The sequence below is a fragment of the Bos indicus genome, chromosome X, assembly GCF_029378745.1.
Source record: "Bos indicus isolate NIAB-ARS_2022 breed Sahiwal x Tharparkar chromosome X, NIAB-ARS_B.indTharparkar_mat_pri_1.0, whole genome shotgun sequence".
NCBI lineage: Eukaryota > Metazoa > Chordata > Mammalia > Artiodactyla > Bovidae > Bos > Bos indicus.
In genome coordinates, this window is record NC_091789.1 from 116,450,153 (window position 1) to 116,477,714 (window position 27,562).

The window sequence follows — 27,562 nt, forward strand, 5'->3', positions numbered from 1 at the left end:
GATTAACTGGGTTTGCAGGGGCTGGGCAATTGCAAAGAGCAGGACAAGGGTGAGTGAGATAAGCTCAAGTTCCTAGTATATCTGAGACTATGTGACTTACATGATCCAGACTTTGCAAGGAGCAATCTGAGTTAGAGAGGCAAAAGGAGCAGGAGGTTATGTAAAGTTTTAACGTTTCCTCTTCATTCCCCATCTCTTGATGTTTCTATCACTCATTGCAGAAAGAATTCTCTCATGTTTTGGTAGGACATTCAGAGCTTCCCGTCATTTAGGGGGCTATATTGAACTATTATCATTTGTAACTTTATGGACTCAATTCGAGAAGTTATGAACTGGGTAACAGCACTGAGAATACAAGGGCCAAATAAGAGCGCTGCAAAGAATATGAAGAGAGGACCGATAAAAAGGAGAAGCCATGATGCCCAGCTCCAGATATTGTTCCAATTACCCCAGGAATTTGTTAGTTTCTCTCTCCTTTTCATGATTCGTTCTCTTAGCTGCTGGGACACGTCCCTGATTGATTTACATAAAAGCAGCATTCTTTGTTCAAGAAGAGGCTGCTGCTACTACTGCTAAGTTGCTTCAGTCGTGTCCGACTCTGTGCGACCCCATAGACGGCAGCCCATCAGGCTCCACCGTCCCTGGGATTCTCCAGTCAAGAACACTGGAGTGGGTTGCCATTTCCTTCTCCAATGTATGAAAGTGAAAAGTGAAAGTGAAGTCGCTCAGTCGTGCCCAACTCTTAGCGACCCCATGGACTGCAGCCCACCAGGCTCCTCCATCCATGGGATTTTCCAGGCAAGAGTACTGGAGTGGGGTGCCATTGCCTTCTCCGAAGAAGAGGCTGAGTCCTCCCTTTTCAGCTGTCAGTAGATCTAGCCCTCTCCTATTCTGTAAAACCACCTCAGCCAGGGAATCTAACTGGTCTGTGATTTCCTTTCTCTGCATTATTGTCCCTGTCCAGTAGGTTTTTCCATGTATTTGGCAGACAGACACCTGTTCTGGGTTGTAACATCTGCCTGGCATTTGGGGGTAGATGGAGGCCCAGGGGCATGATGGCAATGCCATGGTGTCGGGATACTGCCCGGGGTTTGGATCCTCTGGTGGGGGAAAGGTAGTGGCAGCAGGGGGCATAACTGGAAAACATTTTTGGCACCCAGACCCCTGGATATACATCGCATAGTTATGAAGGCAGTAGGTGATTGGCCTATAGGATTGGCTATCTATACGTTGTTGTAGCTGATGGTTAAGTAAGCGATTTTCCAAGGGTTAACTAATGTTGACAGGTGTATGATGGATAAGGAACGGCACCATCTGTTACAGCAAGGGACACCAAAAGGCTGCAAAGCAGCCTGCATATAACAAATAACTGAACACTAGCAAAAGGTTTTCTCCCCATCTTTGGGTTGTCACGGCTATAACAACTGAACCTATCATGAAGGGGGGGGTCAGCTATACTGTGAATGATTTAGTTAGTAGGGAGAATCGATCGTAAGAGACATTTAATAAGAATGAGGCTTCCCACTACAGTGAGATAACAGACAGCTAACCGCAGCTTTTGACCCAAATCCCAGTCCTGGGGTGTGACTGAATCTAGTCCTGTAGCGAAGAGCACAGCAATAATACCAATCAGGGATAGAGGCCAAGGTTGACAATGAAAATCCATTGACATTTTGATAGCCAGATCCTTAAGATTCCGCCTTGTGTTAATTAGTCAGCTTCCGGAGTGCGTAGAGCAGGGCTCAGTGTCTTTCATGGGTGAGGGTCATTGTTTTTGGAACCAGACCATGAGGGGATTTTCAGGGTCCCGAATTGCTTTCCAGGTGTTCTCATTACAGGAAGTCGCTGCCTTCTTGGCTCTGGTGTGGTGGATCCAAGGGATGACACCTATAACTTTATCAGCAGTAGGGGTTGCCAGGACGACCCTGTGAGGGCTTGTCCAAACTGGCTGAAGTGGTGGTTCCTTTTTCCAGTCTTTAACCCATATCTCATCTCCTGGCTGATAGGGATGAACCCAACTGCCCAATGGAATGGGTGTCCTTTCTCAGGTTTCTCGGGCGATATGGCAGAAGACTTTTCCCAGGGCTTGGAGGTATTGGGACATCTCCAGGTCAGCTAGTTTTTGGTGGTCTCCTTTGAGATTTTTATCACTGGGGGTGGTCTCCCATATAAGATCTCAAAGGGAGAATAGCCTGAGGACCTCGGCGTGCATTTACAGAGGGAGGTGAGAGTCCACAGAACGATAAGCAGCTTGTTCCAGCACTGTCTGGGTGTTGGCCGGGGGATATTCTTGTTGTACTACTACCTGGAGAAACCAACTTAACAAGAAAGTTAAAAATGTATGGCCCGAAGATTAATAGAAGTAGGAAAGCTGCTGAGGCACTAGCCAGGAGAACCAGGTCCAGACATTGGTTGGTGACATTAGAGTTTCTCTAGGTATGAGAAGATGCAAGAATTTGGACTCGTAAAAACCTTTACCTGAAAACATCTGACTATCTGAAGGCCTGTTTTTCTGGGTATTTCCCAGAGCACAGACTGCCTTATTTTTTGTCTCCACCCTGAACTCCTTTCAAGGGGGTGTTGAAGGTCAGCATCTTGTAGTGGTCATGATTTAATCTTTGTAGAGGCAGCTGGCAAGGGCCAACTTCTAGTGAGCAGTGACCCTTCATAGCCACATATTTGACCATGTTTTGGGGGCATCATGGTCATTGTGTCCCACGGTCCTGGGAAGGCTCGTTCCCAAGTCTAACAAAGATTCCATTGACAGGCCACTCAATGTGTTATCACTAGACCAGATCTTGTAAGTAGCAAAAGTCTCTGGACCTTATCTGTTTTACTAGCCTCTTGGTCCAGGAAAATATTTCCTCTTGTTGTTTCTTCCCATATCTAGAGTTACATCATTATAATTATCGATCTCATATGAAACTGCATATCAGCACTTTATCACAGGCTCAGTCACGTATTTGGTAACATAAGAAATAATCTTCTGAAACAAGCTACATAGAAAATAATATAGCTAGCAGTTATTAGTAAGGTCACAAGCAAGAATTTAAGTCAAGAACTTTAATTGGATATAGCCTGGTATACCCCAGGTCATCTGTCTCAGTTAAATGATTATAGCCAATTGTTAATCTCCTGGTTGTACATCATGGAGCATCTGGCCTTTATCCAAAGATTGGTTACTGAGATAAGCTTTAGAAACAATCTTAGAGTGCCTTTTGTAATAACTTAATTAAAACTTTTAGCAATATAACATAACAAGGAACTATCTCAGAAGTGAGTCTTAGTAAACACAGACCTTAATTAACAAAACTAAAACTCAATATTTGGTGAAATATATTTTTTTTTCTTTTGGAGAACTCATTGTGAGGGCATTAACACTGTAGCCAGGGAAGACTTTAACCCATCAAATAAAAATGAGGTCTGTCAGGGAGCCAGGAAAAGCCAAGTGGCCATCTTGAATTTCCCATAACTCTGGCTCTTTGCTTTTTAGCTGTTGTTTATCAATTTTCAATTTCCTGATTTAGAAGCAGGTTTTGCCAGGTTTTAAGGACATCAGGATAGCACAAGTCTAACTGTGAGGTGTTATTTTTTGTAGAAGCAGAATGAGCTTTGTCTACATGTACCATAATCTTAAATAATATTTACTTTACCAAAGTAACAAAAAGATTTTAAAAATAAATATAAATCACTTAAAGGCAAAGAAAATTAATTATCTGTTATCAAAAGCTGCATTCTAAGAAAACTTTGTTCTCTAAACAGAAGACCAAATCTCAGTCCAGCTTACTGTTAATAACAAAATCTGTTTATCTGCTTAATCTTAGAAAGTCTTTTCCATAAATCTTGAAGAACTAGCAGTATTCTTCTGAAGGCATGAGAATAAAACCATGGAAGTCATGTTTAAAATCTAATTCTATTGCAATTGACAAAGAAACCTGGTCATTGTTGTTATATGTAACACTTTAATATGATAACTAGAACTCTAATTGACCATAATTTATCAGGACATATCAGATCTGATATCAAACCATATCATGAATTTCACAGTTTTAAGATATCTATATTAGTAATATCAACCATACAGTGTAACTAACCTGAAAAGATTTTTTACCCCTTTAACAGTACTTCCCATGTAATTTAACATGTCCAATGAACTCAAGTAGCTTAGCTTTTGGGGATGTCTCATGGGCCCTTTGAAGCATCCCAAAGTTAGCTAGAAGTCAAGTTATTTAGGAAGCTTTGTCAATAAATATCAAAAGGGTTTATAACACTCAGTCAGGTTCAGTTCAGTTCAGTCGCTCAGTCGTGTCCGACTCTTTGTGACCCCATGAACTGCAGCACGCCAGGCCTCCCTGTCCATCACCAACTCCCGGAGTCCACCCAAACCCCTGTCCATCGAGTCAATGATGCCATCCAACCATCTCATCCTCTGTCATCCCCTTCTCCTCCTGCCCTCAGTCTTTCCCAGCATCAGGGTCTTTTCCAATGAGTCAGCTCTTCACATCAGGTGGCCAAAGTATTGGAGTTTCAGCTTCAACATCAGTCTTTCCAGTGAATACCCAGCACTGATCTCCTTTAGGATGGACTGGTTGGATCTCCTTGCAGTCCAAGGGACTCTCAAGAGTCTTCTCCAACACCACAGTTCAAAAGCATCAATTCTTCAGCATTCAGCTTTCTTTATAGGATCATATAAGTCACTGTAAAATAATAGTTATTCACTTAACCAAAGTTAACAAAAGATTTCAAAGGTAAATATAGAAGAGATCAATTAAGAGGTAAAGAAACTTAAATCTATAATTAAAAGCAGTTCAACATCTGAAGAAAGTATGTCCTCTTAACCGAGAGAAAGGCTGAATTTTAGTTTTTGCACCAGCTTACTTTAAACTCATTTAACTGCAAAACTAATACAATTATGTAAAGTTTAAAAATAAAATAAAATTAAAAAAAATAAAATAAAAAAAAATAAACTGTATTTATGTTTACTAATGCATATATATGGAATTTAGAAAGATGGTAACAATAACCCGGTGTACGAGACAGCAAAAGAGACACTGATGTATAGAACAGTCTTATGGACTCTGTGGGAGAGGGAGAGGGTGGGAAGATTTGGGAGAATGACATTGAAACATGTAAAATATCATGTAAGAAACGAGTTGCCAGTCCAGGTTCGATGCACGATACTGGATGCTTGGGGCTAGTGCACTGGGATGACCCAGAGGGATGGTATGGGGAGGGAGGAGGGAGGAAGGTTCTGGATGGGGAACACATGTATACCTGTGGCAGATTCATTTTGATATTTGGCAAAACTAATACAATTATGTAAAGTTTAAAAATAAAATAAAATTTAAAAAAAAAAAAGGAAAGAGATACCTAGTAAAAAAAAATAAAAAAAAATAAAATAAACTTAATTAAATTCATTTTAAACTTAGTTAGACCTAACCATGCACAAAACTTTTTTTTCAGGGTCCACTTTTCACAAACCTTCTATTCACTTTTTGTAACAGCCACCTGTAAGTCAGACCTACTTTCTTTTCCTTTCATAAAATGTAATTTTTATTTTTTATACCTTCTTTATTAAAAACATACATCCTACTTTCTTTGCTAGATTAGCAAACAAATATTAATACTAGATATTTAATATTGAATATGTCCCAGTTCACATGAATCTGGAATTTATTTAGGTTAATTTTTTTGTATTTAGAATTTTTTGATTTGTAAGTGCTTACTTTTCTTTAGGCCAATTAAATTAGAACTCATTTACAAGTTCAACAATATTATCAGAAAAAAACAAAAGACTTACACTGAGACATACATAAATCCAGACAGACAGACTGACAGAGATCTTATAGTTTTCTGTTTAAGGTTTACAATATCTCTTTGACCTCCATTTTTTTCCCCTTTGCTTGAAGTTCTAATTAGCCCAAGTCTGAGGTCTCAGGCAAAGTTGGCTGTGTATTTCAAGGACATGGAAAGGGTTAACCACAAGCTTTTCCCTAGGCAGGCCTTTCAACAAGCTAGCTGTTTTTAATTGCATATGCAAAAAGAATTGGATTTGCAGATTCCAAAATGAAAAATTTCCCTTGTCTGTTCAATCAGTAATCACTCACTCACAATCCTTCAGAGGCTATCACAATGCCTCCCTTCTCCTGAGTCCTCAGGTTTCCTTAACTGTTACTCCCTTCCTGGGAGCTCCAAGGAGGTCAGCAGTCAAGATACCTTCCTTCTTCTGAGTTCCCAGTTCTCCCTATCTGATGCTCCCTTCCTGGGAGCTCCAAGGAGGTGATCAGTCTCCTCTTTTATCCGTTGGGGTAGGACTTGACTGGGGACTGGCCCCAGGGCCTTACCTGATCCTGTGGCCATTCCTGGTGACTTGGTCCATCCCTCCAATGAGTCCAGTCGGGGCTCAGCCTTCTGGAGAGTCAGAACACTGGTCCAAAAGAGAACCCAGAATACCATCAGGTGGTGCACCCTCTTGTTCATCTCGGGGTCCCTTCACTCCAGCCAGGCTGAGCCACCAGTACAGTGGCTCAAGGGGCCAGCATGGTTGGAATCTTGCTGGGGCCTCCAGAAATGTTGCAGAAACCAGTACTCGAGAAATCAAGCACCACACTTGGAGAGTTGGAGAATGCAAGTTTATTATGCTGGCAGGCCCAGAGGAGTTAACACTCCAAGTTCTGAGCCCTGAACAAAGGGGTTACAGAGTTTTTATACACAAACAGGCATGATTAAGCGGGTTTGTAAGGGCTGGGCGATTGCAAAGAGTACTACAAGGGTGAGTGAGATAAGCTCCAATTCCTAGTATTGAGTCCCCACTTTCTGAGACTACATGACCTACGTGATCCAGACTTTGCAAGGAGTCTGAGTTACAGAGGCAGAAGGAGCAGGAGGTTATGTAAAATTTTAACTTTTCCTCTTCAATGTAAGTATAAGTATCAACTACCTATAATTCCTTTTCTCATTTGATTGTCAAATGGAACATCTGATTCTAATATTCCCATGTATCAAAGCCATATAAGGTCACTCAGATGCAAGTTCATGGGGGCAAAGCCCAAAACTGCAGGTCTAATCTACACCGCCTTTGCCTTCACACATTGCCACACAGCTGATTGTGCTACTGCCATGGTGAAGAATGGGGCTCCTAAATTAGAAACTAAATCACCCAGAACACTTATCACTAACAAGTGTCCTAGTCACTCTATGAATCATATAAATCTTTTGTGCAAGGGTCAAGGGGATGGTGGACAGACAATATGTGCAGCACTACTGGCCAAGGGCTGTATACTCCATGGGGCCACAGAGTCAAGGACACAACTGAGTGATCTTCACTTTCACTACTGGCATGTAAAACACTATCAGTATCAACCACTTGGTGCATATGATTAACTATATTATAGATTCAATAGATACTTTTTAATCAGATTTACACATTTTAAGAATAATTGAATTGGTTGCACAGATATTATAATAAGGAGTCAATGATAGAGGATCTTATATGCTAAACTTAGTTTTACACATTTCAGCAAAAATATACCACATTAACCTCATGTCATAATAATATTCAGAAAATTTTCTACAGCTCTTGTTTGGCTTTTGGTACAGATCTGCATTTTCCTAACAGCTGGGACTGTATAAGTTTAAATCTGGTGTAAATTCCCCAGCATATTTCCTTCCTTGCAGAACTATTGTGGAACTTTTACAATTTGAATTATCATGGTAATTCAGAGGAAGTTATGTAGCAGCCACTGGCTTATTCACATGTGATGACACATGAAGTAGGCCTTATTTTGTATTTCAGGAAATTGAGTGGTCCGTTGTACCTTTCTTTTCTGGAGGTTGAAAATGTTAGCTAGAATAAAAGAGATGAAGATAAAGCACAATTGGTCAGACTCCCTAGAGGTTTTCATAACATTCATTCCTAATCTTTCAGGAAAAAAAATCTTCAACTTTGCTTTCTAGGAAATAAAAAAATTCTGAATGGGTAATTGATTATCTTGGGCTCCAAATTCACTGCAGATGGTGACCAGAGTCATTAAATTAAAAGACGCTGGCTCTTTGAAAGAAAGCTATGACCAACCTAGAGAGCATATTCGAAAGCAGAGACATCACTTTGCCGACAAAGGTCCATCTAGTCAAAGCTATGGTTTTTCTGGTAGTCACATATGGATGTGAGAGTTGGACCATAAAGAAGGCTGAGTGCCGAAGAATTGATGCTTTTGAACTGTGGTGCTGGAGACTCTTGAGAGTCCCTTGGACAACAAGGTGATCAAACCAGTCAATCCTAAAGGAAATCAACCCTGGGTATTCATTGGAAGTACTAATGCTGAAGCTGAAGCTCCAATACTTTGGCCACGTGATGCGAAGAGCTGACTCATTGGAAAAGACCCATATGCAGGGAAACATTGATGGCAAAAGGAGAAGGGGACAGCAGAGGATGAAATGGTTAGATATCATCATCGACACAAAGTACATGAATTTGAACAAACTCTGGGAGATAGTGGAGGACAGAGGAGCCTGGCACACTCCAGGGGGGTTGCAAATTTGGACATGAATTAGAACTGAACAACAACAGTGTACTGAATAACAGGAAACAAAGAAATTGTCCTCTCTGAATTTGATAGCTGGAGGGGAGAATAATGGGAGTAGGGGAGGTAGGGAAGCACAGTTAACTAAACAGTATTCATAGCTGCTCCCCTATCCAACTACTTGCCTGCTTGTTTTGGGGCCTTTAGTTGGGCAAATTTGGAGAAATAGCATAGTAACTGATGATAGGGGTTGGATAGATTTGCTCTACATTGTTAATGGCAGAGGAAGTGGTGAAGACAAAGAATGTATTGGATTGTATTTGAGGAAAAAGATGATAGGGGCTGGAGGAGACTAGATTTGGGAGTTTGGTAGAGGGAGGGGAAAGAGATTGATTCTGCTGCCAAGCATGTGATACTGTAACAGAAAGAAATGGAGAAAGAGGGTTTTAACTTGTGTTGATTGTTAAAAGGTATAGCCATGAGTAGCCATTTCTTTAGCAACTCAAGTCTACATAGCTACATAAATAAATAGATAGGAAGAGAAATAAACTGAAGGTAGATAGATAGATCAGAGAAGGCAATGGCACCCCACTCCAGTACTCTTGCCTGGAAAATCCATGGACGGAGGAGCCTGGTGGGCTGCCATCTATGGGGTCACACAGAGTCAGACACGACTGAAGCGACGCAGCAGCAGATAGATAGATAGATACAGATGTAAGTAAGAAAATAGCTATCATTTACTGAGAACCCACTGTGAGTTCAGCTTTTTGATACAACATCTCTAATCTTGACAAAGTAACATATTGTGGTCATTTTACAGATGAGAGAACTGAGGTTTGGAAATGTTAAAAGGCACACAGCTATTAAATGGACCTACTGAAGATTTTGACCTATGTGTGAACCCAAAATTTACGAACGTTTCCCCTCCATTAGGCTGTTTCCCCAGGCATTCTTTCCAAGCAAAGTACTGCAAGCTTTAGGAGGGAAGAATTACTGAGCTGCTTCTTTCATCTTTCTTCTGCCAACATAAATATTTCCTCCCTAAATTTATTTTAAATTGAAACAGGAGAGCTAACATTTATTACATAATAGGACATAATTTAAAGGAACAAACAGAGATTATCTGGTTCAATTGAATTTTATTTGACTTATTTCTTCAGGTAGTACTTCCAGTGGGGGTGACAGAACACACATAGAAATATAGATTCATTGGTTTGTGTCTATAATAGGCATTCTCCCTCTCCTCACACACATTGCAAGCAAATTTGTGTTCTCCTCAAAAACCCAAAGATTCATACAAAAATGAGAAAAACAAAAACCAGTACTCAAGGTTCAGTTCTCCAGATAAAACAGGAATATCATAGAAACACAAGGCAGAGCAGCTTCATTGATCATTTACCCACCTGGAATACTGTCAGCAATATTCAGGTTCGGCCCTCTTTTTCTTATCAGAATGTTTGTCTGGCAATGTTCTTATAGATTATCTATTTCTGCTGAATAACTTGAAGCAGGGCTGCTAATCAAGAGAGAAAAGAAGCTGCCTTTGGTGATGAAAATTGCTTTCTAGTGACTGATTGTGCTAATCAATCTTCTACAAGGGAAATCAGGAGTAAAAGATGGCCAATAATTGCAAAATACTGCTGCACACATGAAGAAAAATAACTGATGCACAAAACATAGAAAAGCAACTCTTGAGAAAATGTTGCAGAGTTGGCTATTTAAATTATATATATACATTGGAAAGCAGTTTTTCACACTTTAACACCTAAATGTTATTTTTAATATGTAGGTAAGGACTATGTCTACCTTACTCTGGCATTGTAGTATTTGATGACACTTCATTATCTGAGAGCTGGCTGGGATTTCTCATTAGAAATCTGAAAACATTGAAAGGTATAAAAATTATCAAGATTGTTGGTGCACAGATTACATTTAGCTTCTGATCATAACTTTCTGTATATGACAATCACAAATGAATTAATAGCAGAAAATATTTCTAATGATCCTCAGCTGTCAATGTACCTCAAATAATGATCCATAGTGCTTCAGTCTTTTTCTTTAGAGTTTGCTTACAAGTTCATTGTGATCTTAACAACTGTGAAATTCATTGTAATGTTGACTCTGTAGCAAGTTTTGTGCAGACATTGTAAAGTAGAAAATAAAACCAATACTCTTTCCATTTTAAAAAGTATGAATGGTCTTTCAACCTTTTGTGCATTTAAACCAATTTTTCAGGACTTTATGTAACATAGGAGCCAGCTACATTAGAGATCTGGAACCATATATGTGAGTAAAATATGTGAGATAATGCTTGAAATTTCAGAAATCAATTTTGACTTCTTAGAAGCACATACCATGTTTCTTCAATCCTGAGAGAGCATCAGTATTTGTGAGATTCACTGAAACAATTATGGAATAAATATGTCACAAATTAAATTATGACATTGCATTAATGAAAGTCCTACATGACACATCATCTGGTCACACCAGCTTCTTTTTGCTTTGAAATTTTCTTCTATTTCCAAGTGATTTGGAATTTTCTCCTGCTTGAAGTATCAGGCAATTTCAAAACAAAGTAACAAAACCTAAAACAGTAAAATCTCTATAATGGGAATCTCTCTATGATATTATGAAACCTTTTTGTATTTCTTTGCATGAAATCATGAAACTGTAATCACTCCTTAACGATAAGGCTTCCCTGATGGTTCAGGTGGTACAGAATCTGCCTGAAATGCAAGACACCAGGGTTCGATCCCTAGGTCTGGAAGATTCCCTAGAGAAGATAATGGCAAATCATTCCAGTATTTTTGCCTGGAGAATTCCATGGACAGAGAAGCCTGGTGGGCTACAGTCCATGGGGTCACAAAGAGTCAGACATAACTGAGTGACTAACGTTTTCACTTTCACTCTGATGATAAATATTTGTGTTAATAGTATCAAATTTGTGCACTACTGCTGTATTTTTAAGGCCAAATAATTCTATATTTCAAACCAAATGATACTGATAATTTTGTAATGTAACAAAACTTAACATGTTTAGTAACATAACTCAACTGAAATGATGTTAAAAGCTACAACCAAGAGTGGATATGTACAGGCAATGATAAATAGACATAACTAGCAGTTGTAAGAATCCAGACACATCCTGATTTCAGAGAGGTTAAATATAAAAAAAATACGTATCTTAGAATTGATATTACACAGTAATATATTGCAAGGTGAAACTTTAGAGATGAAAATGTCCAGTTCCTTCATTTTTCATAGTAGCTCTGTTGGACTGCACCCTGCAGACTTACAAGGCCTATATTTGCCCAGCTTCAAGACCAAAGAAAGAGTCTGGAGTCCCTGACAGAGACATCAGTAGTTTAATGCATGGGGGAGCTTACACGTCTGAAGCAAGGTCCTAGAGCAACACCCCACCATATATGGCAGATGGCAGGCACAACACGGCTGCTGTCTTTCCTCCTGGGGTTGGGGGTTGGGAGGTGGCCAGTTGTAGGGAGAATTGACATCACATTGTCTCATCAGTTACCGGGGAAACCTGTAGAGGGGCATGCTCCTCACTGTCCCTTTGATAAGAACAATCACTAACTGGGGTCTGGAGCAAGTAGGGAGGTCAGTCCTGTGGGTAGAGTATAGATGAAGCAGGTACTGGTTGGGCAGGAGATGTGCAGAGAGCAAGACAACAGCCATCTTGAGTGGCCTGGCCGTATAAGCTCCATAATGCTCAACGAATTAAGAAAAGCTGTCCCAGATGGTGGTAAAATCTAGACAAAAATCCTAATTTTTAGGACAACAACTTATCCAATTTTGGTGATCTACAGCTTTTGAATGATTTATTACTTTATGATTTTCTCATTAACTTGTGTTTAAACCTGTTATTTGATTGAGGACAGATTTAACTCATCATTCTTTTAACCACTGGTTATTGAACAAGATGCTTCTATAGATTACTAAGTGAATCTACTGACAATATAAACTGTTAATCCATTATGTAATTTCAATATTTTATTTAGTTTCTAGTAACTAAAATATACACAGAAGAACTGTACAAAAAAGATCTTCAAGACCCAGATAATCACAGTGGTGTGATCACTGACCTAGAGCCAGACATCCTGGAATGTGAAGTCAAGTGGGCCTTAGAAAGAATCACTACGAACAAAGCTAGTGGAGGTGATGGAATTCCAGTTGAATGATTCCAAATCCTGAAAGATGATGCTGTGAAAGTGCTGCACTCAATATGCCAGCAAATTTGGAAAACTCAGCAGTGGCCACAGGACTGGAAAAGGTCAGGTTTCATTCCAATCCCAAAGAAAGGCAATGCCAAAGAATGCTCAAACTACCGCACAATTGTACTCATCTCACACGCTAGTAATGCTCAAAATTCTCCAAGCCAGGCTTCAGCAATATGTGAACCATGAACTTCCTGATGTTCAAGCTGGTTTTAGAAAAGGCAGAGGAACCAGAGATCAAATTGCCAACATCCACTGGATCATGGAAAAAGCAAGAGAGTTCCAGAAAAACATCTATTTCTGCTTTATTGACTATGCCAAAGCCTTTGACTGTGTGGATCCCAATAAACTGTGGAAAATTCTGAAAGAGATGGGAATACCAGACCACCTGATCGGCCTCTTGAGAAATTTGTATGCAGGTCAGGAAGCAACAGTTAGAACTGGACATGGAACAACAGACTGGTTCCAAATAGGGAAAGGAGTGCGTCAAGGCTGTATATTGTCATCCTGCTTATTTAACTTATATGCAGAGTACATCATGAGAAATGCTGGACTGGAAGAAACACAAACTGGAATCAAGATTGCCGGGAGAAATATCAATAACCTCAGATATGCAGATTACACCACCCTTATGGCAGAAAGTGAAGAGGAACTCAAAAGCCTCTTGATGAAAGTGAAAGAGGAGAGTGAAAAAGTTGGCTTAAAGCTCAACATTCAGAAAATGAAGATCGTGGCATCCGGTCCCACCACTTCATGGGAAATAGATGGGGAAACAGTGGGAACAGTGTCAGACTTTATTTTTTGGGCTCCAAAATCACTACAGATGGTGACTGCAGCCATGAAATTAAAAGACGCTTACTCCTTGGAAGTAAAGTTATGACCAACCTAGATAGCATATTCAAAAGCAGAGACATTACTTTGCCAACAAAGGTTCATCTAGTCAAGGCTATGGTTTTTCCTGTGGTCATGTATGGATGTGAGAGTTGGACTGTGAAGAAGGCTGAGCGCCGAAGAATTGATGCTTTTGAACAGTGGTGTTGGAGAAGACTCTTGAGAGTCCCTTGGACTGCAAGGAGATCCAACCAGTCCATTCTGAAGGAGATCAGCCCTGGGATTTCTTTGCAAGGAATGGTGCTGAGGCTAAAACTCCAGTACTTTGGCCACCTCATGTGAAGAGTTGACTCATTGAAAAAGACTCTGATGCTGGGAGGGATTGGGGGCAGGAGGAGAAGGGGACGACAGAGGATGAGATGGCTGGATGGCATCACTGACTTGATGGACGTGAGTCTCAGTGAACTCCAGGAGTTGGTGATGGACAGGGAGGCCTGGCGTGCTGTGATTCATGGGGTCGCAAAGAGTCGGACACAACTGAGCGACTGATCTGATCTGATCTGAACTAAAATATAGAATTATTATAATTGATTAATCTTCCTGACATAATACTTTCATTCTGTGAAATTAAAAAACTTCCTTTTGTTTGCTGCATCATTTCTAGATTTCTCCATCCAGTTTTTAAGACCTTTCATGATTTAGCCTCATCTCAAGTACTCAATTTGATTTCTCTCCTCTTAAAACCATTTATCCTGTTTTTGCTTGCCATTTTTACTACTAATAAAATGCCTGGAAAATTATCATTTAATCTCAGTTTTAATTACTGACCATGGAATCATCTGAAAGTTAAGTAATTTATTGTATTAATTGGCTTTGGCTGCTAGCACACAATGTGCCCCATATCTGGGCTTGACTGTTAACTCACTTTTCAATGCATTTCACAGAACCAGAAAAGTAGGATCTAGAGTCAACATACCATTGGCTATGAGCTGTCAATTTTGACTTCTTTATCTGGCTTTAACAGTCCTTTTTAAAACTGTTTAGTGACTTTAGTGGTGTGCAGTAAACCTTGTCACACATCAGGTATATGAGAAGGCATTCTCAAGAAGAATATCACCTTTTCTATTCTTTTCTCATGACAACATATCTTTGTCAGTAATGAAGCTTCTTCCTAAATCAAGAAACCAAATTTAAAAATGATTAAATCAGGCATCACTGAATACATTAAAATTATTACCATATAACAGATGGTTGATACTGACTTCTGGTTTTTATGTCTCTCACATATCTAATATGTCAAAAAAAATAGTTCTCAAGATATTGAAGGACTAACTTTATATGAAAATAAGAAAGTAAACAAACTTGCTGCTGCTACAGCTAAGTCACTTCAGTCATGTCCGACTCTGTGTGACCCCATAGATGGCAGCCCACCAGGCTCCCTGTCCCTGGGATTCTCCAGGCAAGAACACTGGAGTGGGTTGCCATGTCCTTCTCCAATGCAGGAAAGTGAAAAGTGAAAGTGAAGTCACTCAGTCGTGTCTGACTCTTTGTGACCCCATGGACTGCAGCATACCAGGCTCCTCCGTCCATGGGATTTTCCAGGCAAGAGTACTGGAGTGGGGTGCCATTGCCTTCTCCAAAACAAACTTACCCGTACCTAAATATGTTTGTCATCATTCAGAAAGTATTCTGAATCAGTATAAGTATGTTTAGCTATGGCTCAAAGGACTAAGAAGGAATTACATGTTGTTTGAGTTGGTTTGTGATAGGTGGTAATTTCCTTTCAACTTTGCTCTTCTTTAACTTAACAGACTGAAGTCCTAAGAACATCTTTAACCTGAAAGCCATGATCATTCTACCATAAAGATTAGTCAAGAAATATCAGTGTCAAACTTCTGAAACCCAAATTCAATGAAATATTCTATAAAACTGTCAGAGAGAAATGACATGTTATTTATGGGGGAAAAACAATTTAACTCACAGGATACTTTTCCTCATAAATGGTAGAGGCCAGAAAGAAGTGGCACAACATCTTTCAGGCATAGGAAGAAAAGAATTGCCAATTCAAAATTCATTATCCCATGACAACATCCTTCAGGAAGGAAAGGGAAATAAAGACATTCTCTGATGAAAGAAAATCAAGACAAATTTTTGCTAGCACACCTTTCCTAAAGGAATGGCTAAAGAAAGTTCTCTAAAAATAAAGGAAATTTTAAAAAAAGAATCTGGAACATTGGGAAGGAAGAAGTAACAATGAAAAGAGAAAAGGCATGGATAAATATAATAGATTTTACCTCTTTTCTTGAATTTCTAAATTATGTGTGGGGGTCATAGCAAAAATTATGACTGTCTTTTATGGTACTCGGCATATAATGGAAATGCATACACTATACAAGATGTGAGTAAAAAAATGTTCAGAGAGAGGCAACATTTCTATACCTGACTCTAGCTGGTAAAACATCAGCACCAATAGGCTGATGTTATTTCTATATAATGTTATACATAGAGTAACATCAACAGAAAGCTGTAAAAACAGAAAGACTCAAAACACTATAGACTAGTGAAAATAGAGTTCTAAAAAATGTTCAAGCATACAAGAGGAAGGCAGGCAAAAGAAACTAATGAAAACAGAAAGAAACAAACAGAAAACAAGAAAGAAAATGTCAGTCTTAAGCCTTAACATTTCAGTAATTGTATTAAATATAAATTCTCTGATTACATTAATTAAAAGAGAGATAGAAAAAAGGATTAGTCAACAACACATATGATATAAACTGTTGATCACATTTTTATTTCAAATAAAATTATGCTGTCCTACTTAATGAAAGATATTGTGATTCAATCATCACGTTTTACATAGTAAACATATGCACTTTATATATATATATAATACCATATAGATATGAGATTTCAGATTTATTGTGAAGATTAGCTTTACAAATTCAGGCTTAATAAATTAAATATCAGAAAATAAATTATATATTCAAAAACAGATCCCTTAATTAACATGGTGGAATATAGATGACCACTAGAAATTGTCGTTCAAGCAATTTCTCAGTATACATAAAAAGTAAATCATATACTAACTTTTTTTAAGTTTTAGTTAACATATTTTTTATTAGAGCTATAGCAAGTTTTAAAAGCATATCATATGATACAACTAATGTGGCCCTAATTAAAATCTGTACATATTACATGTAGCTACTAATATATATTTATTTATCTAAATATTAATATTCAGAAGGTATATCTCCAAATGTAAAATGAGAACAGTGACTATAAGCCAGTGGTATAACATGGCATTATATATATGTTATACCATGGTATAACATGGTATAAGATTGGTATAAGCCATGGCATTATGAAATATTATTCTGATACATTAAAATGGGATTGATTACTTTGGTGTTTTAGTATGTTCATTGTATGTTATTGTTCTTTTTTTCTAGTACAGAGCATTCATATTTTCTGGAAGATGTTTTCATAATACAATATGAAAATATTCCATTATGCCTACTGATTTAAAAAAAACTATCTACTAATAGTCCAGGATATTTACTAATTGCATGACAGTTGTCAGATATGCATTCTTTGATCATTTTGGTTACCATCAAAAAATCTATGGTCATATCTATAGAACCGATAGATCCTTATTCTGACAAACCTATGTAACCTATGCTTGCAGTAGGTATAATAATTGGTAATAGGATTGTTTTTAGAATGAAATGCAATAATGTATTAAAGTATCTAGTGTATTGCCTAGAAATAAGTAAGCATTCAATAATAATAGTTAAATTTGTCATAATAAAAACATATTATTTTGTATGTTTTTACTGACATATCAGCAAATATATGCATCTTAAAACTTATGACAAAATTAGTTAAATAATGTTAAACCAAGAATCGAGGACTTTATTACATCTAATTGGAAGCATGCAGACCTTATGCTTACAGATACACCAAAATTCCATGCATATTTCACCAATCAATTGGTTCTGTGACCATCTGAAGGCAGGCAGATTCTTTACCAACTGAGCTATCAGGGAAACCCATTTCAAGTAATAGCTCTTCCAATTCACAGATTTCTATTTAAAGAACTAAATTTACAGTTATATTAATCCAGAATTAATGTATTATAAACCTCATTTCACCTCTCCATACTTCCAAATTATTTTTCCAGCCATGTCTGCAATTCTTAGAAAAAACGATTAGGTTAGGGAAGAAAACTATGATCTTCTTGTTAAAATGAAACTTCCAATAATACTAAAGTAAGAATTTCTTAGAGGACAATCATCACTGTATATCAAAGCTCCAAAATACTTCCTGAAATTTATTTTCTCTTTGTGTTTCTTGCTAGTTACTATGCGTGTGTGCATGCTAAGTCACTTCAGTAGTGTCCAACTCTTTGAGACTCTATAGACTGTAGTAGTCCCCCAGGCTCCTATGTCCATGGAATTCTCCAGGCAAGAATACTGGAGTGGGTTGCCATGCCCTCCTCCAGGGGATCTTCCCAAGTCAGGGATCAAAGCTGTGTCTCTTCCATCTCTTCCAACTCCTGCACTGGCAGCCGGGTTCTTTACCACTAGCAATCACCTGGGAAGCCCCGCTAGTTACTATAGAGACTACCATATCAGCCAGGGGTGGAAATGGAGATTGGAAGGGAGACAAGCAGAGAAACTCCCTAAGAGCCACAATACTCATCTCTGAATATCTTACAGCTTTGTTGTCTTTATTAAAGGTTAATATAATGGCTTCAGTTTGTCATAGTTTGTTCATGAAGCAAAATCTCTCATGTCTTTCGTGAAAAAGAGCTTATACATGATTCTAGATTTTTGGAGGTCTAAATTCAACAAAACAAAATCCAAAATGAGGTTCTTTTCTGGCCAAATTTGACTTTGCTTCTAGGTTCTACTTTCTTGTCTAGAGATTTAAGTCTTCCCAAGCATTAACACAAGAAAAGCCCACTTTCTGAAAGAAGACTGCAGGAAAACTTAACCACACTTTGTCATACTCGAAAGTTTGTCATACTCGAAAATGTACAATAGATTTACACCTACCATATCAGGTATGGTTTCATAACACAGTATTCTCCATCCCCTCAAAAATCAAAGTCCTCATTTTATTTACCAGCCATTCTGGTGTATTAGGACTAGCAGACTAACAGAATGGTCAAATTACTGTAATAACGTCAAATTACTGTAAATCCATTTACTAAGGAGAACCACTATTGCGACTCCTTTTCATTTTTGCAGGACTCCCTTTGGCCACCTGATGTAAAAAGTGGACTTATTGGAAAAGACCCTGATACTAGAAAAGATTGAGGGCAAGAAGAGAAGAGGGCAACAGAGGATGAAATAGTTGGATGGCATCACTGACTCAATGGACGTGAGTTTGAGCAAACTCGGGGAGATAGTGAAGGACAGGGAAGCCTGGCATGTTGTAGTTCATGGGATTGCAAAAAGTTGGACACAACTTAGCAACTGAGCAACAACAACACAATCTAAAGAATGGCAGTTACTGATTCTGTTTGGAAATACCAAATTATTTTGATGCTATCAGGACTTATTAATTTGAATATTTCCAACTTAACTGATCATCATCAGAAGATGGCATAAATATACTAAATAAGAACATGAATATTTAGAGACACTCTCCTTACTGAGGGAAACAAATAATGTTCTAAAATTATACTGCACAATCCAATTTTAATTTGTTTCCTTATATTCTCACACAGTTCTTCTTTACTGTAGAGACTGGGTGTCTTATAAAAATGCAAACATATTCTTTTCATCTACATTAATATCAATAACTAGAATTTTTAAAAGGCAGAAATCTGTTTCAGTCTAGAGTCATATCTGGAAAAAATAAAATCTTTATTTCAGTTGGTATTTTTCAATATGAAATACCTATTTTTCTTGTCACTTTAAAGGAAATAAACATTGATAAATGTTATTAACATTTAATGAATGATTAATAGCACTGCCTTTTCCATAATAATTTATTATAAGGAGTGTTTTATCATGATCAAGAGCCATGTAAATAATTCTATGCATTGCCATTTATAAATGCTTTATAACAGTTTGAAAGAACATTATTTAGAACCTGTTTCAAATATGAAAATGGTAAAAAACAAGCCTTCTAATGCCTGAATCTTTAAAGTCTGTGTTCTCATTAATCAAGTTTCTTAAATCATTCCTAAATGTTACCTCAATTCAAAATGCAACTCCCATTTCTTATTCAGATTTGCCCTCAAATAGGAATAGAACAAATCTACAGCACTCAAGCCAAAGCGAGCAGTAGGCCAACGTGTAGTGGTAGCAAAAGTCCTGGAGGATTATTACCTGCCATTGAAGCTTAGGATGTTCTGGTACTAATTTTAGATAGATTTTTAAGAGATATAGTAGGAAGGAGTTTATAACAGATTTGCACATAAACCTTTCAAGCTAATTTACTGACATTAAACCTAACTTAGAAACGAATGTCACCTTTCATTGGAAAATGGGAAATTTCCAGCCATATGTGGCATTTTTCTCCTCTCTGGCCTCTTAATAGAAATGTAATCTTAATTCTGCCATTGAAGATCCATTGTACATAATAAGCCTTCCAGAAACTGGATGAGAAGGAAACTTCTCCCTGGCCTCTCCTGACGGTAAGAAGTAAAGCAGTCTCAGATCACTTGAGGGATTGGAGGTGGAGGGTGGTGTGAGGGGATTGCTTAGAGGTTGACTACTCCTTAGCCATGGTCAGAAATGAGATTTAAGGAATTTAAGAATACTTTGATAGTACCTCTTCTCTTTCATGCCTTTCATCTGCTTGTTTCAGGGACTAAGTCATTGGTTAAATTCTTGAGCATGTGTAATCAGCAATACCACACTCAGGTAAAAAAAAAAAAAAAAATATATATATATATATATATTAAAGTAAAATAAACAAACCAAAGAAAGGAAATAAAATAATAAGGCAACTCCTACAGTATTATGTGTGTGTCTGTGTGTCTGTGTATGTATTAGTCGTTCAGTTGTGTCTGACTCTTTGCAACCCCATGGACTGTAGCTGGCCAGGCTCCTCTATCCATGGAATTCTGCAGGCAAGAATACTGGAGTGGGTTGTCATGCCCTTCTCCAGGGGATTGTCCCAACCCAGGGATCGACCCACGTCTCCTGCATTGCAGGCAGACTCTTTACTGTCTGAGCCACCAGGGAAGTCCCTACCATACCATACAGAACACTAATCCAAAATTTGACAAAAGGAATTCCACATGTAAAAGGATATATTTTGCATCCACTGTAGTTGTTATTTTGTAAATAGGAGAAAGCTGTCTACCATCTCTACTCCTTGGGCCTTCTCCCTTGGTTTTCTCTTTAGCATTAATCTTTCTCTCTTCACCACCCTCATCTCTACTCAGATCTACCCTTCCTGCCTCCAGCTCCTCTCCTCTCCATTGTATCTGCAGAATCTTTTTCCTAAATATAACTTTGATCAGAACACTCCTTCAAGGACCTGTCCTTCCTTACATTAGCATGTCTGACCCAAGACTCTCAGAACATATTTGTCTGTGGACACGTCACAAGCTGTTTGATGAAAAGAGGAATCTTTGATCAAATACACTTGAGAAATTCAGAGTAAACAGAATAAAGTCCATGTCTCTACTTATTATAATCTTTGATACCCCCAAAACTTAGTGTGAATTTTTAAGTTAGAACTAAGATATGAAAAGGGAAAGTGTTAGTCACTCAGTCATGTCCAACATTTTGTGGCCCCATGGACTGTAGCCCATCAGGCTCCTCTGTCTATGGAATTCTCCAGGCAAGAATACTGCAGTGGGTTGCCATTTCCATCTCCAGGCAATCTCCCCGACCCAGGGATTGAACCGCTTCTCTTGCATTGCAGGCAGATTCTTTACTCTCTGAGCCATCAGGAAAGCCTAAGATATGAAATACTTCTTAAATTTATTGGTCCATCAGAATCCATTCTTACAGAACATCATCTTCCAACAACTCAAAGGAGACTTAAGAATCCTTTTGAGATGCTGGTTGACAGTATAATGAATCAATTATAAATCTGATGTTCCATGAACTTCACAATAGGGCCTTGTGTTAGTTTACCAGAACTGCCATAACAAAGTTAGATAAATTGGGTGGCTTAAAACAACAGCTCTTAATGCTTGAAGTTCAAAATCAAGGTGTCAGCAGGGCCATGCTTTCTCTGCAGTCTCTAGAGGAGGACTCTTTCTATACCTCTCCTTGGCTGCTGGTGGTTGCCAGAATTTCTTGACATTTCTCACCTTGTACTTGCATAAGTGCAATCACAGTTGTATTATATGACTCAGAAATATAACATACTTAAGAGAAAGCATGACTTCTTATATTTCCTTCTACTTCATAGCATACAATAACTGAAAATATTTTATCAAGCATGTCCACTGTGTTATTAAATTTGTGATTGGTAGCTATCTGTAAAGGTGCTGTCTAATATTGTCTACTCAAACAGTTCTTTTTCCTGAATCTTCTGCTATATTCATCACACTGTGCTGTTGACATCCACCTGCATAAGGAACCTGGAGGCAAATATTTCCAATATTTTCTAATATGGAAGAAATAAGTCTATAAATTGATTTCCTTGAGAGAAGAAATATTTTAAAAATAAAGTGTCTGGTACTCAAAGGGTCAGTTCAGAGTTTGTTTTGTGTTCAAACCATAACTTCTTTCTGCTCTTGGAACTTGACTCTTGGCAGAAAAATAGGTCTAAAATGTTCTTTTGGGAGTCAGAGAGAAGAAACCAGAAAGAGCTGATGCTGATGTTTGCAACAAACTTTGAAGAATTTGGTAAATGTTCCATTTATCCTAAGCTAACCTTTTGACAATCTTGGAGGAAAATCCCTTTATAATAATGGATTCTGAAGGTATATATATTTGTCTAGGCCTGGTCCCATAGCATGGACAAAAATGAAGCCTCTACTTAGTCACTTTGCTACACGCACATACACATTCATAAATATATACACATATCACACACATATTTTAATAAATAAGCACATGTAGACACACAGACATTCATAAATACATGCACATTCGTAAACACACACATACAGACATGCATGCACACACTAAAATGCTGCACTAATTCTTATATATCTTGAATATTCCTAATTTTCCAGGTAAAGTGGAGAAAGAGATGTCCAGGATGGTTTCAGCATGAAATTTATGAGTTTCTACTGTCTCACCAATGAGATAAGGAAGAGGATGAAATAATGGCAGCTAATTTGTTTATCAGGAGTAAAGCTCTGGTAGCTCAGTCAGTAAACAATCTGCCTGCAATGCAGGTAGACCCGGGTTTGATTCCTGGGTCGGGAAGATCCCCTAGAGAAGGAAATAGGAACTTACTCCAATATTCTTGTCTAGAGAATCCCATGGACAGAGGAGCCTGGCAGGTTACAGTCCACGGGGTTGCAAGAGTCTGACCCGATTTAGGGACTAAACCACCAATTTGTTTATAAATTGCCTGAGGGAAGCTCCAGACCTAGGCTCCTGCAAGGAGTATCCTTTTAAAAGAAGGCATGCCATATCCTCTCCCCACTTAATCTATGTGAACCACACCTGGCATTCATTTACTTTCTTAAATGCCATACCTTCTTTCTTTGAGATTCAAAACTTGGTCACTGATGTTTCTGTCACCTAGTTAACTGGTACTCTTCCAAATTCTGGGGTAAATAGCCCTTTCTTATGGAAACTTTGACTAGAATGAGTACTAGGTGAGCTCCTCCTTTTATAGTCTTTTGTAACCTTGAGTATATTTCTTTTATGGGCTACCCTGATGGCTCAGAGGTAAAGAATCCTCCTGCCAATGAAAGAGATGCAGGCTTGATTCCTGGTTTGGGATGATCCCCTGGAGTATGAAATGACAACCCACTCCAATATTCTTGCCTGAGAAATCCCATGAACAGAGGTGCCTGGTTACCTACAGTCCATGGGGTTGGACACAACTAAGCAACAACAACAACAAATATTTCTTTTATTATACTATTCAAAGTTACAATTATATATTGGTGTGATTATTTAATGAAAGTTTGTGTCTCAAGAAAGCAAAGGTTATCTAATTTGTATAACATTTTCTCCCCTATACCTAATAGAGTGACAGGCACACATACAGCAGATGAACAATAAATATTTGTTGATTTGACAGGAGCTAACCCTGTAAGATCAGAAAGCACAAAGCATCACTGCCTTGTATCAAAAAAGATGAGCTAAATATGGCTAAAATTGTAAAGGAAATGTAATAGTTTACAAAGCTGGAAAGTCCTAATATGGAATGAATTTCAAGGATGATTTGATTCAGTAGAGCAATGTGTTCTTCAAGAACCCTGATCCTTTTCATCTCTCTCCTTCTGCAGCATCATCTGAGACCTGGCTTCCATCCAGGTCACAAGATGGCTGTCAAAAATTCCAAAGGTTACATGATTTCTTGTCCATATTCAGGAGAAAAAAGTATCTGCCACAGTGAAAGGAAGAAATCTACAGTTTCACAGTAACTGGCTTGGCATAGATCATATGTCCAGCACTGCACCAGTGGCTGTGGCCAAATAGGATGGAGTATGTTGACTTAACTAAGTCATTACAGGCTTACTTCTTGGTGCCAATGATTTCATAAACAGGTGGATATATGAAGGAATATCTCAGTAGTCTGAAGAAAAGGAAGAGATTAATGGATATTAGAGAGACATCCTTTTCTCCTTTGCTTTTCACTTCTTTTCTTTTCACAGCTATTTGTAAGGCCTCCTCAGACAGCCATTTTGCTTTTTTGCATTTCTTTTTCATGGGGATGGTCTTGATCCCTGTCTCCTGTACAATGTCACGAATCTCCATCCATAGTTCATCAGGCACTCTGTCTATCAGAACTAGTCCCTTAAATCTATTTCTCACTTCCACTGTATAATCATAAGGGATTTGATTTAGGTCATACCTGAATGGTCTAGTGGTTTTCCCCACTTTCTTCAATTTAAGTTTGAATTTGGCAATAAGGAGTTCATGATCTGAGCCACAGTCAGCTCCTGGTCTTGTTTTTGCTGACTGTATAGAGCTTCTCTATATTTGGCTGCAAAGAATATAATCAATCTGATTTCGGTATTGACCATCTGGTAATGTCCATGTGTGGAGTCTTCTCTTGTGTTGTTGGAAGAGGGTATTTGCTATGACCAGTGCATTCTCTTGGCAAAACTCCATTAGCCTTTGCCCTGCTTCATTCCATACTCCAAGGCCAAATTTGCTTGTTACCCCAGGTGTTTCTTGACTTCCTACTTTCGTATTCCAGTCCCCTATAATGAAAAGGACATCTTTTTTGGGTGGTAGTTCTAAATGGTCTTGTAGGTCTTCATAGAACTGTTCAACTTCAGCTTCTTCAGTGTTACTGGTTGGGGCATAGGCTTGGATTACTATGATATTGAATGGTTTGCCTTGGAAACAAACAGAGATCATTCTGTCATTTTTGAGATTGCATCCAAGTACTGCATTTCAGACTCTTTTGTTGACCATGATGGCTACTCCATTTCTTCTAAGGGATTCCTGCCCGCAGTAGTAGATATAATGGTCATCTGAGTTAAATTCACCCATTCCAGTCCATTTGAGTTCGCTGATTCCTAGAATGTCAACGTTCACTCTTGCCATCTCCTGTTTGACCACTTCCAATTTGTCTTAATTCATGGACCTAACATTCCAGGTTCCTATGCAATATTGCTCTTTACAGCATCGGACCTTGCTTCTATCACCGGTGCCATCCATAACTGGGTGTTGTTTTTGCTTTGGCTCCATCCCTTCATTCTTTCTGGAGTTATTTCTCCACTGATCTCCAGTAGCATATTGGGCACCTACTGACCTGGGGAGTTCATCTTTCAGTGTCCTACCTTTTTACCTTTTCATACTGTTTACGGGGTTCTCAAGGCAAGAATACTGAAATGGTTTGCCAATCCCTTCCCCAGTGGACCACATTCTGTCAGATCTCTCCACCATGACCCATCCATCTTGTGTGGCCCCACATGGCATGGCTTAGTTTCATTGAGTTAGACAAGGCTGTGGTCTGTGTGATCAGATTGGCTAGTTTTCTGTGATTACGGTTTCACTGTGTCTGCCCTCTGATGCCCTCTCGCAACACCTATCATCTTACTTGGGTTTCTCTTACCTTGGACATGGGCTATTTCTTCATGGCTGCTCCAGCAAAGTGCAGCCACCCCTCCTACCTTGAACGTGGAGTAGCTCCTCTCAGCCCTCCTGAGCCTGTGCAGCCGCCACTCCTTGGACGTGGGATTGCTCTTCTCGGCCACCACCCTGACCTCTGCCGTGTGGTAGCTCGTCTCCGCCGCCACCCCTGACCTTGGACGTGGAGTAGCTCCTCTCAGCCGCTCTTGTGCCAATGCAGAATGGCACTCTCAGTTGCCGCCCCTGACCTTGGGCAGGGGGTAGCTCCTCTCCGCCACACTTCTGAGAGGTCCATTGCAGCTGAAGAGCTTCTGATATCTCCTTCAGATAAAGGAGAAAAGGAAAGATATAAGCATCTGAATGCAGAGCTCCAGAGAATAGCAAGGAGAGATAAGAAAGCCTTCCTCAGTGATCAATGCAAAGAAATAGAGGAAAACAACAGAATGGGAAAGACTAGAGATCTCTTCAAGAAAATTAGAGATACCAAGGGAACACTTCATGCAAAGATGGGCTCGATAAAGGACAGAAATAGTATGGACCTAACAGAAGCAGAACATATTAAGAAGAGGTGGCAAGAATACACAGAAGAACTGTACAAAAAGAGCTTCACGACCCAGATAATCACTATGGTGTGATCACTCACCTAGAGCCAGACATCCTGGAATGTGAAGTCAAGTGGGCTCTAGGAAGCATCACTACAAACAAAGCTAGTGGAGGTGATGGAATTCCAGTTGAGCTATTTCAAATCCTGAAAGATGATGCTGCAAAAGTGCTGCACTCAATATGCCAGCAAATTTGGAAAGCTCAGCAGTGGCCACAGGACTGGAGAAGTGTTGAGGTCCTTTAATGGACCGGAACCTGGTGGTCCGGAGTCAACAATAAGAAAGTAAAGGAGAAAAAGAGGCTGATATTCCTTGGTTTACGCAGAAAGCCAATAAAGCCCCTGGCATGGAGCTTGCTCTGTTCATGGAGGCCTCAGGCGCCCTCTTGATGGGGTGAAGATGCAGAGCACCTTCTCGAGAGGGTCTCAGAAGCCCGGGCAGGAAAGTGAACTCAGAGGGCCTCTGTGCTGCAAAGAAATACTGTGAGAGAGAGAAAGAAAGACAAGGGGACCAGAGCTCTGATGGAGCAAAGGTGTTTTATTCAACATTGTGTAGGTATTTATACTGTCTTACAAGATAGTTATTTTCATCAGAGATAACATCAAAACTTACAAGTTATCAAGAAAACATGAGGTTATCCATATGAAAGAGAGAGTTGTAAATAACCACTTTTACCATATGGTTCATAAAAAGGAAGAGGGTACTTATCACTGTATAGAAAAATTAATGAAGGAAAGGCCTGGATTCCTCAGTCACGGGAGAGGCTTGCCTCTCCTCTTAATTCCTGAATATTCAGGAATTAATAAGGAACAGAGAATTCCTGACAGATCCAAAGCAGCACACAGGAAGCCTCCTGTTAAATGCTTCCTGACAGAAAAGGTCAGTTTTCATTCCAATCCCAAAGAAAGGCAATGCCAAAGAATGCTCACACTACCACACAAGTGCGCTCATCTCATACGCTAGTAAAGTAATGCTCAAAATTCTCCAATCCAGGCTTCAGCAATACGTGAACCGTGAAATTCCAGATATTCAAGCTGGTTTTAGAAAAGGCAGAGGAACCAGAGATCAAATTGCCAACATCCGCTGGATCATGGAAAAAGCAAGAGAGTCCCAGAAAAACATCTACTTCTGCTTTATTGACTATGCCAAAGCCTTTGACTGTGTGGATCACAATAAACTGTGGAAAA

General features: G+C 38.9%; 1 long non-coding RNA gene across 8 annotated transcripts in view; it reads right to left on the minus strand.

Moving 5' to 3' along the window:
- Positions 1–390: 390 nt before the first annotated feature.
- The window catches only part of LOC139181291 (uncharacterized), a 67,336-nt gene continuing 40,164 nt past the window's right edge, over positions 391–27,562 (minus strand). For 3 of the 8 annotated variants that reach the window (XR_011565296.1, XR_011565297.1, XR_011565290.1), the window contains one exon: positions 5,018–26,094. This is a non-coding gene — a long non-coding RNA (uncharacterized lncRNA). Of the gene's footprint in view, positions 4,698–5,017; positions 26,095–27,562 lie in introns of those variants that run through there. The other 5 variants (XR_011565294.1, XR_011565292.1, XR_011565291.1 and 2 more) reach the window with 5 other exon arrangements.